The following is a 15,355-nucleotide window of genomic DNA, read 5'->3' on the forward strand; positions in this document are numbered from 1 at the left end:
ATCATGGCAGATAATATGAATGTTGTCGACCGGAAAATGAAAAAAAAAAAAGAGCTTCCCCTCCTTGAAAGACCAGCAGCCGCCACTGCAGTCAATGTGACACTTTAGGAAATGTCTGATTTTCATGTTGAGGAATGAATGGATGTAGACGAAGCCCTAATGAACTGTTTGCAAATAACTACTTCTGTCTGCTCTACAAGTTTGTGGACCATTGAAAAGAATAGTAAATTAGAAGTCTATTTCAATGATTTTTGTTGCATTGGAGAGGGCCTCCAACAATGCCAGCTGTTGTTACACACTAGACACGACTGTGGCATATATTCTGTATTATCATTAATTCATCATACATACCTGTAAACCATCATCAACAGTAATATCTCAATTATGAGAATTTTTCTGACATTTAAACACACAGTATGTAATTTCTGCTGTAAGGGGTCCCTCAATCAAAACAAAAGATGTGTGCAGCATGGGATTATGGGAGTTGTTGTCTTCATTGTTACACAACACCATTGCTGATGAAAATCTATCTACATGACTCAGACATAAATGTTCATGGACGTGTTTTAAAGTTAAGTCTAGTTAGTCTAGAGGTTTAGTAACATTTGCCAACAACTCTGTGACTCACTCCCGGAAGTTAAAGCAAATCAAAGGAAACGCACCGTTGCCTTAGAATGACGAATTTCTCTGTTTGAAATCAGCTTTTATGATGCTGTTACTGTATGATGCTGTTATTCTAGCACTCAAAATGGCTTATGTGGTAGTGTCCTCGACATTAGGTGTCTCCACAACATTTTGTCACAAAGACACACACATACACACACAAACACACACAGTATCCAAGCTTGGTCTATTGGAAGAATAACATTGTAGTAGTTAACACCCAGTGATAGTCACCATGACCAAACAGATAAGACAAAAAAATGAGTGAAAAGTGGAAGTGTAAGCAAAACCAGCTCCTTTCATTCTAAAAGAATGACCTTCATGGTACAGTGTGGCAAAAAGTCACACACTTCCTGTTGGCACAGACTCTGCACTGTTGACTACTTCAGCTTTAACTATGGGAACAACCAGGAGGGAGAAGTATGATAAAAGCATTCCTACATTCTTCCGATCCATTTCCTCCACTGATTATTTTCTAGCCTACTTTCTATGTTTTGAACTGGTTTGACCATGTACCCGAGTGCTGAGCAGGCTCTGATACTCACACTTAACTTTCAATTGTACACACACACACACACACACACACAGAGGGACAGCAGCGCTCCTCCTCCTCCTCAGATCAATATCAGTTTAATTTTTCATATGCAGTCAAACAGAGTTGTTGATGGGACAGATGATTGTGAAAAGGTGAAGGCAGAGGGTCCAGCAGCTGAGGACCACATCCCTGTCCCCCAGCGAAGACGAGTGCCACTGTTAAATATGTGTCAGGTCCTGGCGCACCTAGCTATTAAAGAGAATGGGAGACAACACTTGGATTGGTTTGATTTATGTTCCACCCCAAAACACCTTCATGTCTAAGTCAGAGTCTAAATAGAACCACCTTGCATGGCGCTATAGACCATCTAAATAGGGCCCTTTGTGTCATGATCCTGGTTTTGTGATTCTGTTATTTCCAGTCTTATTTTGAAATTGTGGCGGAAAGAGAGATCTGGTGAGCTAAGATTATGTTTAAGCAATTCTGGGTGGTTTAAGAGTTAGAATGAAACAGGACCATTGAGTTTGATGTTGGATTTGGCTTGATTGAATTGACGGGGACTGTTGGGTTGTGGCGGAAATATGCACTCTACTGAGTGCCATTCAAGTTTTTTTTTTTAAAGGAAAGAGATTTCAGTTCATTCCATACCCAGGCACCAAATCAATCTGACTCTAAAATAGTTCACGTTTTCTTCCTGTCTGACTAATGTTTAGTAATATCTAAAGTACCCAGGGGTTAGATATGCAAATATGTGAGCCGAAAAAAACCGAAAAAAAAAAACTACATGATGGCAATTTGTTTTTAAAGATTTGTAACTCCAACCCTGATGCCCTTTTTTCCTGGAGCCCTGCATTCCTCCATGGGACATTCCTGGGAGGATGAGACAACATGCCATCCCTCAGGAGGACAGAGCATCAGGGATTTTAATTACCCTTATCAGGTTCTCATGCATGTGTGTAAGACCATTAGGAACCTTTCAGGTGCTTGAAGTTGGTCTTGGAAACAACACTCAACAAAACAATCTACACTCAAAATTGTGAAATGTTGTCATGGATCTGTAGATGGATGATAGCTCCTCAACAAGTAAGCAAGAGGACCTTGGGTGAAGGTTGTTTTGTTAAAGCTAGGAGTATTTTTTGTAATATTGTATACACAGTGAATGAGACATGAACTAGTAGGATATAGTTAGTGATGACAACGATGCGCTGTGCTCACAGTACATAGCCACTGAGCCAGCTCCTCAGCAGCTTGTTAACTCAATAGCACAAAGCACACAGCCCAAGAGTCAAAGAACAGAGAGCTGCTGCAGCAACAGCCTCGTTCAGCAGCTAGCGTTAGCACAAAACACATGACATCAAAGACAATAAAAACGTTCAAGTTCATATCATTGTAGCATTTAATAGAGTTGTTTATTTAGTGTTTATATTTCTCGGATAAGAATGAACTTTTAAGAAGATAATCCAGAGCACATATTCAGAAGTACTTCCATGAGATGTGAGCATAAGAACACTGAGCATTTGACACCACCGCACAGAGAACTGTATACTGAAGAGAAGACCCGATATATGTGGTGTGAGCTGCCAGTTTATTGATGTCAGTGATGAGTTACTCAGGAACCCTTGTGTCCCAGTCAATTTTTTGTATTTCCTTATATGCCTTATGTAAAACACACTTGTGCTTTTAAACTGCTGCCTGAGTATTGTTGCCGTTGCTGCATTCCCCTGACACTCCTTAACTTCTCTGTTTTTTCTCTCACTCTCACATACAGTCTGACTGGTCTCCTGAGTCTGCTGTGACTCCAAAAGTATAAAGAGGAAATGCTTGTTGAGTGATATCATATACTGGAGAAGGTCAAAAGCTTTGAAAAAGCTGTTTAAGTTGGACTCTTTTCTGTTTCCACCCACCTGTGCATTTCTCATTTCAACACATCCCTGTCTTCACACTCCACTCAGCTCGTTGCTGTCCATCTAAGTTGTCAGTAAATGTGTCTTTGCTGTGACATTGCCAAGACAAATTGCAGCACTTTTATTCTGCTTGGTGAATAACTTGCTTCTGACTGAATTTAAATAGACAAATGGTTCGTACCAGCTGCTTCAAGTCTGTGTAGCACAGAGCCGTATGATCACAATCACAGTATTTCACTCAGTGCTTTCAATATCTGAAATGCAACGGATGTCGCAAGTTTTAATGGTTTTTTTTTAGCACCGATAAAGAGTTTTGGGTGCTGTTTCTGAATCACCTTGACATATGTGAAAATGCAAATTACAAAAATTCCAGCCCTACAATGTAACCTTGCTAAGCACTGTGTCACATGGCTCACCCCATTTCAATTCAATTCAATTCAATTCAAAAAACTTTATTTGTCCCCGGGGGGCAATTCAAGGTGAGGCACGTGGAGCATTTGTACACAACACAACATTTAACAGATATACAGCACAACACAGAACAGTAAGCTAGTTAAAATAAAAAAAAATTAAAAAATATATATATAAATGCAAAAAGGTATAAAATAAAAAAGGTTATAAATAGAATAAGGAATATAAGCAGTATCTATATAAGGTGCAAGTTGGTACTGAGGTAGATTGAATGTCCGTATAAATACTATAAATATGTAAAGATAAAGTGGGGATGTGTGTAGATTATTGTCCGTTAGCAGGATGGGGATGGGGGGGTCCAGGGTCCAGAGCAGGGAGGCAGCGGGGCAGGGATGGTTGGGAGTTGAGGAGTTGAACAGCTCTGGGAACAAAGCTTGTTCTCCTCTTCTGTGTCCTGCGGCCTGGGCAGCGGAGCCGGCGTCCTGAGGGGAGCCACTCAAACACTGGGAACAGAGCGTGTGAGGGGTCCTGTAGGATCCTGAGCGCTGTCCTCAGTGTTTGCTGCTCACACACGGTTGACAGTGTTCTGACCGGAAGTCCGATGATTTTAGAGCAGACGTTGACAGTGCTCTGCAGACGGGTCCTGTTTTGCAGGCTGGAAAAGTGAAACCAGCAGGTTATTGAGAATGTGATTACACTCTCAGTGAATGAATAATAAAATGTCCGGAGGATGTTTGTGTTGACCCCAAAAGTGTTGAGTTTCCTCAGGAGATACTGCCGCTGCTGGCATCTCCTGAGAATCTCCTCTGTGTTGGAGGCAAATTTCAACATGCAGTCGAAGATTGTGCCCAGGTATTTGTACTCTCTATCTCTACAGTCTTGCCATGGACTGTGCTGACAGCTGCTGCAGCCAGCTCCCTCTGCTTGCTGGAAAAGGTCACCACCATCTCTTTGGTCTTCTCCACATTTAACTCCAGGCAGGAGTTACCACACCACTCCACAAACTCATGAAGCGCTGAGCTGTGGTGATGTGAGGGGCCTGAGAGCAGGGACAGGAGAACTGTGTCATCCGCATACTTGACCAGATGACAGTCTGGATGGGTGGACCTGCAGTCATCGGTGTAGAGGATGAAGAGCAGAGGAGAGAAGAGCTTTATAAGGATGGTAATTTAAAAAAAAAAAAAAAGTTTTTTTAAGTATTTCTGGTTATTCACAGCCCTGAACAAACACCATTTCCCACATGCCCAACGCTCTCCCGGCTTAAATTGTCACTAGCTCGACAGAGCAGACATAGCTATAACAGTTTCTGGATAATGTACATGGTTTTTAGACAGCAGAGATCATTAACAAGTTGGAAAAATGATATTAGAAGACAGCATCACTGGATTTCATGAATAAGAGTAAAACCAACAGTTACAATTTTGTGGAAGTGGTAATATTAAGGGTTTACCAACTGAAAGAGGGGGGAGGAGACAATATTTCAACAATATTTCCTTTTTTACAGACAAGTCACAAGGTCACCCAAATGACCCACAAATGTCAGTTGCACTGCACTATTTACATTGTATCTCCACTTAAGTAATATTAGCCACCATATCCTAATAGCCATAACAGAACTTAAGCCACAGAACCGCTAAGTCTGTGGAACTTTATTGTTGATAAGAACTTGTAGGCCTGAGAGTCTAAGGCCTACAGATTGGCATGGCAGTATTAATTAATTCATAATGATTTTACAATTTACGTACACTTTTATCAGAGACATTATAAGAAGGCACACTTACAGCATATTTTGAAATAGAAAATCTGTAACGCCAGGGATGGCAGTTTTATGACACATATCCCGCCCCTTCCCCCCCCAAAGCCAATTGTCTGCTTTATCACAGTCAAACCAGGAAAGACACCTGCGAATCATGTTGCTGCACTGACGCAAGTGCACACTTGAGATTCAGAAAAAAGAGTTACCAATTTACCAGCAAATTTGGTGCAGCTGCAGACAAACTTCTGATAGGGATGGAGGAGGAGGATATCACACTAATACACAGGATTACCAAGAAGGTAAGGTGAGGTTATTCAAACATCAGAGATAAACTTTCATTTAGTGCTCTGATGGGATGGGCTGACATCATCAAGTCACAGCACTGGATTGAACTTAAAAGAAGTTGGTATCATGAAACTGCGCACATGCATAATCAAATTATAACCTGAGGGAAAAAACCTCTACCAACTTCTAGTTAAAGTTTGATTCCCTCAGTTGAACAGTTTGAGGGGTTTATCTTCTGCTTTCGACCTGAAGACAGAGCTTGAAGCAACCAGGACTTCACCCATGAGTTCTTCTGGCAACGTGGGAGGAGAAAAGAGAAACCGACGGAGTCCGTGTGGAAATGCTGATCTGTGGCTGAGTCTGCACCTGTCACTGTTGGAGGAAGGACGGGACAGGAACATTTACTCAGGTATCATCCAATTTATTTTGCTCGCTGACGAGTGAAGCGGCCATTAAGTTTGGGGCCAAAATGAACACGAGCACCGCATCGGGCCTGCTACTGTATTTTAGTTTTATAATAATTCTAGTTGCCGGCTTTAAGGTGTGTGTGGGCCCACAAATTGTGTTTAAGTGACTTTGAAGTTGGTAAATTGAGGTTTTCTGAATTAATCCATTTGATGGTTAAAAATGTTTAAATTGTTGTCTGTGCATTTATATATGGTACAGTATTTACAGTGTTTTCCTTAAAAAAGAGGGAGAATTTATTTACAGTGTTTTCCTGAAGAAAAGGGACATTTTATGTTGGAGGTTTAAAAAAGAACATATGGTAACACTTTATAATAACGATCATTAGTCCTTTATAAGACATTAGTTAATGATGAACAAATCATGAACAAAACATTAATAAACCTTTGTAAACGATTAGTTAATACTAAATTAACATATCAAAACTATGTTGTAAGTCATCTGCAAATGACTTGTTAACCATGGAATATTCATGAACAAATTAGTAAATGATTACTTAATGATTTGTTGATATATTATGAATGACTTGTGAGAGATTATAAGAAATTATTATTAATGAATGCTGTTAACATATCACAAATATGTTGCAAGTCATCTACAACTGATTAGTTATGAAATATTCATGAAATAATCATTAGTAAATGTTTACCTAATGATTTGTTATGTAATGAAAGAGGCCTGTTCTTCATCTTTTATAACTCATGTGTAAATGTATTACTGAATCATCTATAAGTCATTTACAAGTGCTTTTGTATCCCCCTAATCTAAAGTGTAAACACCCCTCGCTGCATCTGAAACTTTCACACACAGAGGCGGATGCAGATAATTGGTGCAGGATCCCCGCATGCAAACTGCTGTGTGAAAAGGGCTGGTGCGGCGGCCAGGATGTGAACCAGTGTCCCGTGGTTTAAAATACAATGGCTGGCAGCGTACTTAACCACTCAACTATCATATCATACCTATGTCAGTGTGAGTATACTATATAACATATATCTGCTAATATTAAATTTTAAAAAATCTAAACTACGATAACTCTTTTTAGGATTACTTAAGTTTAATTATACATAAATATGCTGGTGTCTTAAATAGGTGACGATTCAAATAGCTGGCTAATGTGGTAAATTGGTGTATTTTGAGAGAAGCAGTTTTACAAACAGACCATATACCCACCCCTACGGAGCACTCAAAAAAAGGCGAAGAAACGCACCCAAGGCGGCATCCGTCATTTGATTGGTCCACACTCTAGCTGTCTCCCTACTGCGCAGGGAGGGACAGCCTTGAGTCTGAGCAGACACCTCAACCTGAGAGGAGGTGCTTGTTCTGAGTGCGTGCACATTAGATCTGAGCGCGTAGACTTTAGATCTGAGCGAGCACAGGACATATTTGAATGTAAGCAAAATTTTTGTGTGCAAGAAGAAGAAATGTGAGCACAAGCATGTGATTTTTGAGTTCATTTTGAAATAAAGCAGCAGACATCTCAGTGCGAGCACACAATGTGAGCATGAGGAGAATGAATCTGAGCACGAGAAGAAGCTGTCACTGAAAAGGAATGAAATCGTGCTCTCAAACTGAAAATCTACGCTCTTGATTAAAAATAGGATAATTCTTCCATACGAAAATGGTATGCTACTTCCTTGGTACATGGAAAGTTGAAATTTAAGATTAGAGGGCTGCTGAAAAGTTTGTAAATAACTTACTTACATATATAGATAATTTGTGGCAGGTAAGGAAGAACTACAAATGATATGAACACATTCTCTGGTGATGAAGTGTTTACACTTTAGATTAGGGGGATGCAAAAGCACTTGTAAATGACTTATAGATGATTCAGTAATACATTTACACATGAGTTATAAAAGATGAAGAACAGGCCTCTTTCATTACATAATGTCCGTATAAATACTATAAATATGTAAAGATAAAGTGGGGATGTGTGTACATAACATAGGTAAACATTTACTAATGATTATTTCATGAATATTTCATAATTAACTAATCAGTTGTACATGACTTGCAACATAGTTGTGATATGTTAATTTAGTATTAACTGATCATTTACAAAGGTTTATTAATGTTTTGTTCATCATTAACTAATGTCTTATAAAGGACTTACTAATGATCGTTATTATAGTGTTACCGAACATATATTCATATTTTTATTTAATTCTACAATTTCATTAGAAACAGTGATTTTTTTATTAAGTAAATAATTGAGACATATTTTTCTAAAACCTTGTGTGTGTTATTTTATTACTTACCTGGAAAGAAGTTATCATTTCATTCTGAGAGAGACATATACAGACACATTTGGTTAAAAATCTTTATTAAAACTATAACTTAAGAAAGGTGAATTCATAGGTAGGTTAAAAAACATTTCACGTGTGTACTTTAAAAAGAGATCCAAGATAATATTTAAAACTGAGTAAATCAGGGTTACAGATATTTGATATATACCTTAAAAGAACCCAAAAGCCCATAGTTCCCCATCACACTGCAGAACAGTGTGATGGGGAACCTCCTCTGCAAAAGAAAAGCTGCTAGCTTATTTATTTAGTATCATTTGCGACCAGGTTATTGTTAGGGTAACTTGACATTTTCAGCATGTAGGCTGCTAGTTTGGAGGGTTTTTTTGTTGTTTCCCATCATAGATTGTGAACCCAGTAATATGCAGATTGCGGAGCAGACGCCGCCTGAAATAGTCGTCCAATGGCAGGCTTTAAACCAACAGTCTACATCCACTGAGTCAGGCTATTGTTGGGCATTGCTTACATACTCTTGTACAGTAAATATATTGAAACAGATCGAGGCAGTGCTTTAATTCTTTGAGTCCTCCTGCCATCCTACAGATCAACCACGACTCCATACTGCAGTCCCAGCTGCTCTGTCAGGGTCTTTGAGCTCCACCACCTCTAAATTTCCCCAAACTCACTCGCCTCCATCCACTTGAATGTTCCTTTTTTCCCCGCTGGTGATCGAACTTCTTGGTTTAAGGGCAGAGGGTGGTTGGGTTGTTTTTTGTATCCAAAGCACAAAATAAATCCAATGACTGTTTCTTCTTCCTATTCTTCAGCTGTTCTGATGCTCTGTATCTGAGGGAGAAGGTTGCTGCTCTATATTTACTTCAATCAGTAACCTTCCAGCATACAACATGATCCACAGTTACGTAAAAAAAAGAAAATCAATACAAAACACACACGCACGCACGCACACACACACACACACACACACACACACACACACACACTGAGTGTGTTTGGATGCAAGTACTCATACATGCCTTTGAACAAAACTCTCAAAGCAGGATTTTTTCACATTAAAAAAATTATACATTCACATACAGCTTTATGTACACATGATACTCTGTCTCTTCCTCTCTCTCAATCTGGGGTAGGTGTTGTGCCTAATACAATATTTATGTACTTTTTGTTTGTTTGTTTAGGTTTTGGTTGTGTTTTGTTAGCTGGTTCTAAACTGTCCTTATCAGCAAATATTCAGTCAGATGAGTTTGAGGTAGCAGTAGGTGAGAGGGTTGTCTGACCGGCGGTTAAGCCCTCTAACAGTGTCACTTAACCCACTAAGCTGTTAGAGTTTCTCAGTTTTTTGCCTCTGCAACATTTACTCGTTGTACATCAGCAAAAGACAACAGACTGACAATACCATTGCAAAGCAGAATAATATCCTCACGCTAACTTTTTATAAGATATTTTGTAAATGTGTACGGTTAAACAGATTCACAGTGCGTGAAAATGGTGGGGTAGTTTTGTTTGTCTTCCCACATGTTTGCAAATACAGACAACTGAAATCATTGAACATACCAGTGTTGGGCTGTAGTGACACTATATGTCACGGTAACATTCAGGTATGTGGCTATCTAATTTGTATATTGTTTCTTGTAGTGAGATATTTTTTCAACATTCATTTTGCAGATCATTGTATCCCAGTTCCAATCATTCCTGTCTACTCTAGCATAGCTAGTATTAGTGTTGCCAGATCTGGCAAGAGAGAAGAGCCCAAACAGGCGATATACTTAATGTGAGAGAGACAGAGAGTCCAATTGATCAATTTATACTGTATATACAGCGTATGTATGAATTACATTCAGGTTAGATCCAATGATCCAATTATTCTGCCCTTAGTTGGACTTTGCACCAAACTGCCCAAACTAAGAGCAATGGAGGCCCTGCTGCTTGCTTTAATCAGGTCGTAATTCCTCCTGCGCCCTCAAAGCATCGATTACATGCAGACGCGCAGCTTGTGAACAAGCAAGGCAGGCAACTGCTTGGGGCCCCGAGTTGCCAGGGGGCCCCCCGAGACTTGGGGCCCGAGGGCTGTTTTGTGAATGTTTCAAAAATATATTCAACGCATGCCCCCCCCCCCCAGAAAAAGTAGCTAGATTTGTCACTAGTCACTTTGATGAAAAAGAGTCGCTAGAGGGGTCTGAAAACTTGCTAAATATAGCGGCCATGGACCTCTAACCGTCTGTGGGTGGTTTGGCACGGTCAAGATTAGGAGCTGCAGCCGGGAGGGACTGTTGTGTGAGGAGTCCTCATACAACAGTCCCTCCCGGCTGCAGTCAGAGCAGGAGAAGTTCACCCCTCGCGTCCAGACTGCGAGTTATGCATGCGCGAAGCCGCCGCTGGCTGATTCCTTTGAAATCTAAAAACGGTAACAGTGTTATGTGAATTAATTCACATTCGGTCAGTTTGCAAGCTGAGCTGGACCCGCACTCCATTGGCCGTGACCGACTCGAGTGCGGCTCTGCCTGGCCACTGCCATGGACGCGGTTATGGTTAGCAAGAAGTTACAAAAAAAAAAAAAAAAAAGTGTCACCAAACGTTAGCTGGTGTCCTGTCCTCCTTGACAGGAAGTAGCAGCACTCTATTAAAATAATAGAGCTAGCAAATTAATAATATTAATTTGCTAGCTATTAGGGTAGAAGAAGGTAAATAAGCAAACTTATTATGTTATGGAAATTTTTGCTTGGGGCCCCAACAGACTCCAGAATCGCCTCTGATTACATGTACCACTCTAACCTCATTCTGCTCTTACAAAACTGGACTTATAAGTTGATTTCTGCTTACATTTTGTTCTCACACAGTAGTTTTGGCAGTAGTGCACTTCCATACATGCTCCCATACACAGTCATCACAACTAATATCATGCATCCAAACACACTCAGTGTGTGTGTGTGTGTGTGTGTCACACTCACACAGACTGAGCGTATGGGTCTTCCCACTTAGTTTGTGAATGTATAAGGCCCTGTGCTGCTCTCTGAGCCTGAGGGGGAGACTCTGCAGCAGCAACACAGGACAGCAGTTTGTATCACTTTGCATACTGTCTGATCAACATAAGAAATGGGTCAGTGGGGTAGGGGTGTGTGTGTGTGTGTGTTGGGGGGGGGGGTTGCCGGGGGGGGGGAGGGAAGGGGCTTTGTCAGGGAAATAGTGCTGCCGGTTCAAAGGAGCATGGCAAATGTTTTACAGTAGGAATGCTTTGGGGAGAAGGGGGATGAAGTAAATGATGGAAGGGGGAGGAAGAAGGAGAAGGAGATAAGGAGAGTAGGAAGCAGGAAAGCCAGCTGGGCTCTGCTGGATCATTACCCTAAGTTCATTGTTGAAATGCAACCTGTTAACACTCCAACTCTTCTATCTTTCATTTATGGGCAGAATTCGAACTCTCTGTTTTATTGCTATGCATTTCACACTCTCTGTTGATATTGATGGACGACATATAAAGAAATCAGATGTGACCTCAGACACCACCCTGGTGTAGCCAGAAAAGAGTTGCAGACTTCTTTAATGTTGATGGAAATTTTGATAGTGTGAAAATGAAAGGTAATCAGAACAATTCTACAATGGTCTTGTAATACAGCAGAACTCATGTGACACTTGAATCAGGTTCACAGTCATTAAATGCTGCAGCAATGTCTATTCCAATTTAAAAAACTGGAGCTTGGCTGCTGTCAGCGTGCAAAATAAGCAGCAGATGTTCCTGGTTAGATTTTGTCAATCTGGTAAATGAGATGAGAATGACAAAGAGGAGGAAACGTGTTGGATACGGTTGGGTGCTTGGATAAATATGGGGTGTGGTAAGGTGACTGAAGTAGGGGTAAGCTTCCCTTAGTGCTGCTAGCCCTTTCTGCATTATCGCCACAACGAAGGCTCACCTTTGTTTGTTCACACTGAACCAAGCAGCGCCAGGCTTTTCCATTCACACAGACGTCGTCTCTCCTCTGTTGCGGCTCTGTTACTACCTCCACTGGTGGATCAGCAATGGAACTGTCTATTGGCGCAAGATTCCTGCCTTGAAAGGCAGTGTGAATGGGGCTACTGATGGTCGGCCATCAAACTATGGAGATAAACAGGCATTCATCTGCAAAACAAGGATTCAAAAGTCATCAGTGAGGCAGCCAGTGTGAATGATCTTCTTCCTTGGTGTCATTTGTTTCCAGCTCACCAGTGCTCCCCTGTGGGTAAGGGTGTTGCCACTGTGAGAGAGGAACAAAACAACTGTCCACAATAGTTAGGTCATGTGTGAAAAGAGTCAATATGAAATTGTTCTATATGAAGGCTTTAGAGTGCGTGTGAATGGAAGGCCAACTTGGTCTGGATACATGAAGTTTCCTTTATGGACACTACAGCCGTATAAACAAAATCTACAGACAAGACCAGAATTCTCTGTGTGCCAGTTTTTGCCCCTTTCCTCAAAGAAATGGCTTCTTAAACCCACAGCACACTTCTTCTCTCTCGCTTTGATACATCAAGGTCTATAGCTGTACCAACTGTGAATGGCTGCTTGTGATAAAACATAGAGAAATTATGTGATTCTTAAGCATAGTCAGGATAAAACATGGCTTAAAACAAATCTTTCATTATATGTTCTACTAAATACATTCATTGTTATGATAAATGGCATACCCGGTATTTTATTAACCTTGGTCTTATTTTGACATATTTTTATGTGTAAATGACTTACAGGTACAAAAGGAAACAGTTCAGTAGAATGCTTTAGCCAGAAGCTGTGAAACGGGATGCAATGTAATACTTTGGGCAGGTCACAGTGCATCCACTAAGAGAACTTTCTTTTGCCAGTGACGGACTAGCATTTTTACTCTTAGGCCTTTGGTATTTCCTAAAACAAATCTTTTTCTATGTGTTATGGCCTTTCGTAAACAGCGTTTTTTGTCACTGAAGACGACCCTTTTGGAAAACTCCTTCTCGGGTGAAGATATTCATCAACTCTGTTATCGGTGTTTACGTCTGGACGGGCAGAAACTGAGATTTTTGGAAACAATAACAGACGTTGTGTATAGCATCACTGGCAAATGTGAACTTGGAGTATAAGTTGTGATATTGGAGTATGTGAGTTTGTACGATGACATATTGTTGTTATATTGTTTAAATTTCGAAAGACACAAATGGATGCTGATAATATAGGTTTACCTGCCTCCTTCATAGAATATTCGGTAGCTCTGCGAGTGAGAGCATGGATCTACTCACCTCATATGTAACCCTGTTCTGTCACACCCATGGCGTCAGACCATTTTCATGATAAATTTGTAGCAGCATGTCCTTGTAATGTTGGCGCTGATGTATTTGCCACTCACCACCTTGGTCTGTCAAATGTAAAAACTTTAGTAGCACTCCTCACAACGTGGAAACTGACTTTGACACAAGTGAATGTTTATGTACCAGCCACTGTATGATATAACATGTGATTTCCTGTTACTTCATTAATAATTCAGTGATCATGTATCTACCACTTCTGTTGTACTTCTGTTGTGAGGATGGCTGTGAATGCATGCAGTCATGAATAAGAAAATCAACAAAAGACCAAAAATGTTCCATCTCAGCCAAAATAAAAATTCCCATCTCAAGTGAATGCAACATAAAATCACACTCGCCTTAATCTAATACAAATAACAGCATCTGTACAGTAGCAAGTCAAAATGTGTTGTTGAATAAATTTGGCTCAGAAGTTGGAAATCTTAAGTTCTATCAGAGCTTGAATGGTGCAGCCTGTTTTTTACCAAGTTGAAGCATAACTCCCACACATCCAACATTTAAACTTACACATAGCTTGGTGGTTTTATGCGTTCTATACTTCTTAAAAGCTTACAAAATAATATGACAATCCCTGTGATAATCAATTGTGAAAGTCATTGTGGTCATCACCTTTTGTTGTCCTTACATGAAAGAACTAATCTGTCCAAAGCTTGATTCTGAATCATTACACATAAAGCAGCTGCGAACAGAAATAGGCTGTGTGAAAAACATTAGTCTGGCTGATCGACCGCTGTGGCTGCAACAATTACTGCACCATCAAGCCAAAGCCAATCAAGAAGGCAAGACTAAATACAGCTTGTCTTTCACATGTATGCAGCAGCCTGGATAATCATCTGCCAATCACTGACAGGAAGCCTGAATGGAGGCGCAGGGGGTCCACACAGAAGGCAGCAATGAATTAACTCCTTGTTTGCCGTTTGCTGTTCTCAATCAATCACTCAGCAGCTAATATAGGCCCCAGAATGCGTGTGTGTGTGTGTGTGTGTGTGTGTGTGTGTGTGTGTGTGTTGGGGGGGGGGGGAAGAGATGTAGTGACAATAGCCAGTAATCAGCAGAACTTTCCCTCCTTAAATCATTACAGGCTGAGCTTCTATCAGAGGGATTATTGTCCATTCATGACTGCAAATACAGCAGCATTCCTTCTCCTCCAGATAAGCCTAACTGTAATCCTGTCCATAGAACTGTTAGCGGGGGAGAACCCACACACACTTGTACTTGCAAAGTGTGAATGCATACACACACATACACTAAAGCATAATGCACAGAAGCTGGCGATTAGCTGTGAAGATCAACTCCTAAAGTCAGGAATTTCTAACCAAACACAGGACTAATACTTCATGTATGTGTATAATTTATGTCTGTGTGTATTATATGCAACCATCCCCATGTATGTGTGAGTCAGGATTATTAACAATTGCCTGGATTATAAAAATAAGCTTGAGCTGCAGCATCAAAGGCTCGGGACCATCTTCTGAGCTCTGGTGTCAGGACTCAGTCAGTGAACTCATTGTCCTGATTGTCTGCTCCAGATTAGCTACTGTACAAGTACACAGAGGCTGACATTCACATGAGTACATGAGACTCCGATCTGGGAGAATTTGTCAAATTCAAGTTTACAACAGTTAAAGGAAAGTTATGGGAGATAAGAGCACAACAAAAAGAAAACAATGTCACAACAATACACACACACACACACTCTCTCTCTCTCTCACACACACACTCACACACGCACACTAACAGAAAACAACAACAGCAAATCACACAAAACCAG

This window comes from Pagrus pagrus (assembly GCF_965226575.1).
Source record: "Pagrus pagrus genome assembly, chromosome: 1".
NCBI classification, from domain to species: domain Eukaryota; kingdom Metazoa; phylum Chordata; class Actinopteri; order Spariformes; family Sparidae; genus Pagrus; species Pagrus pagrus.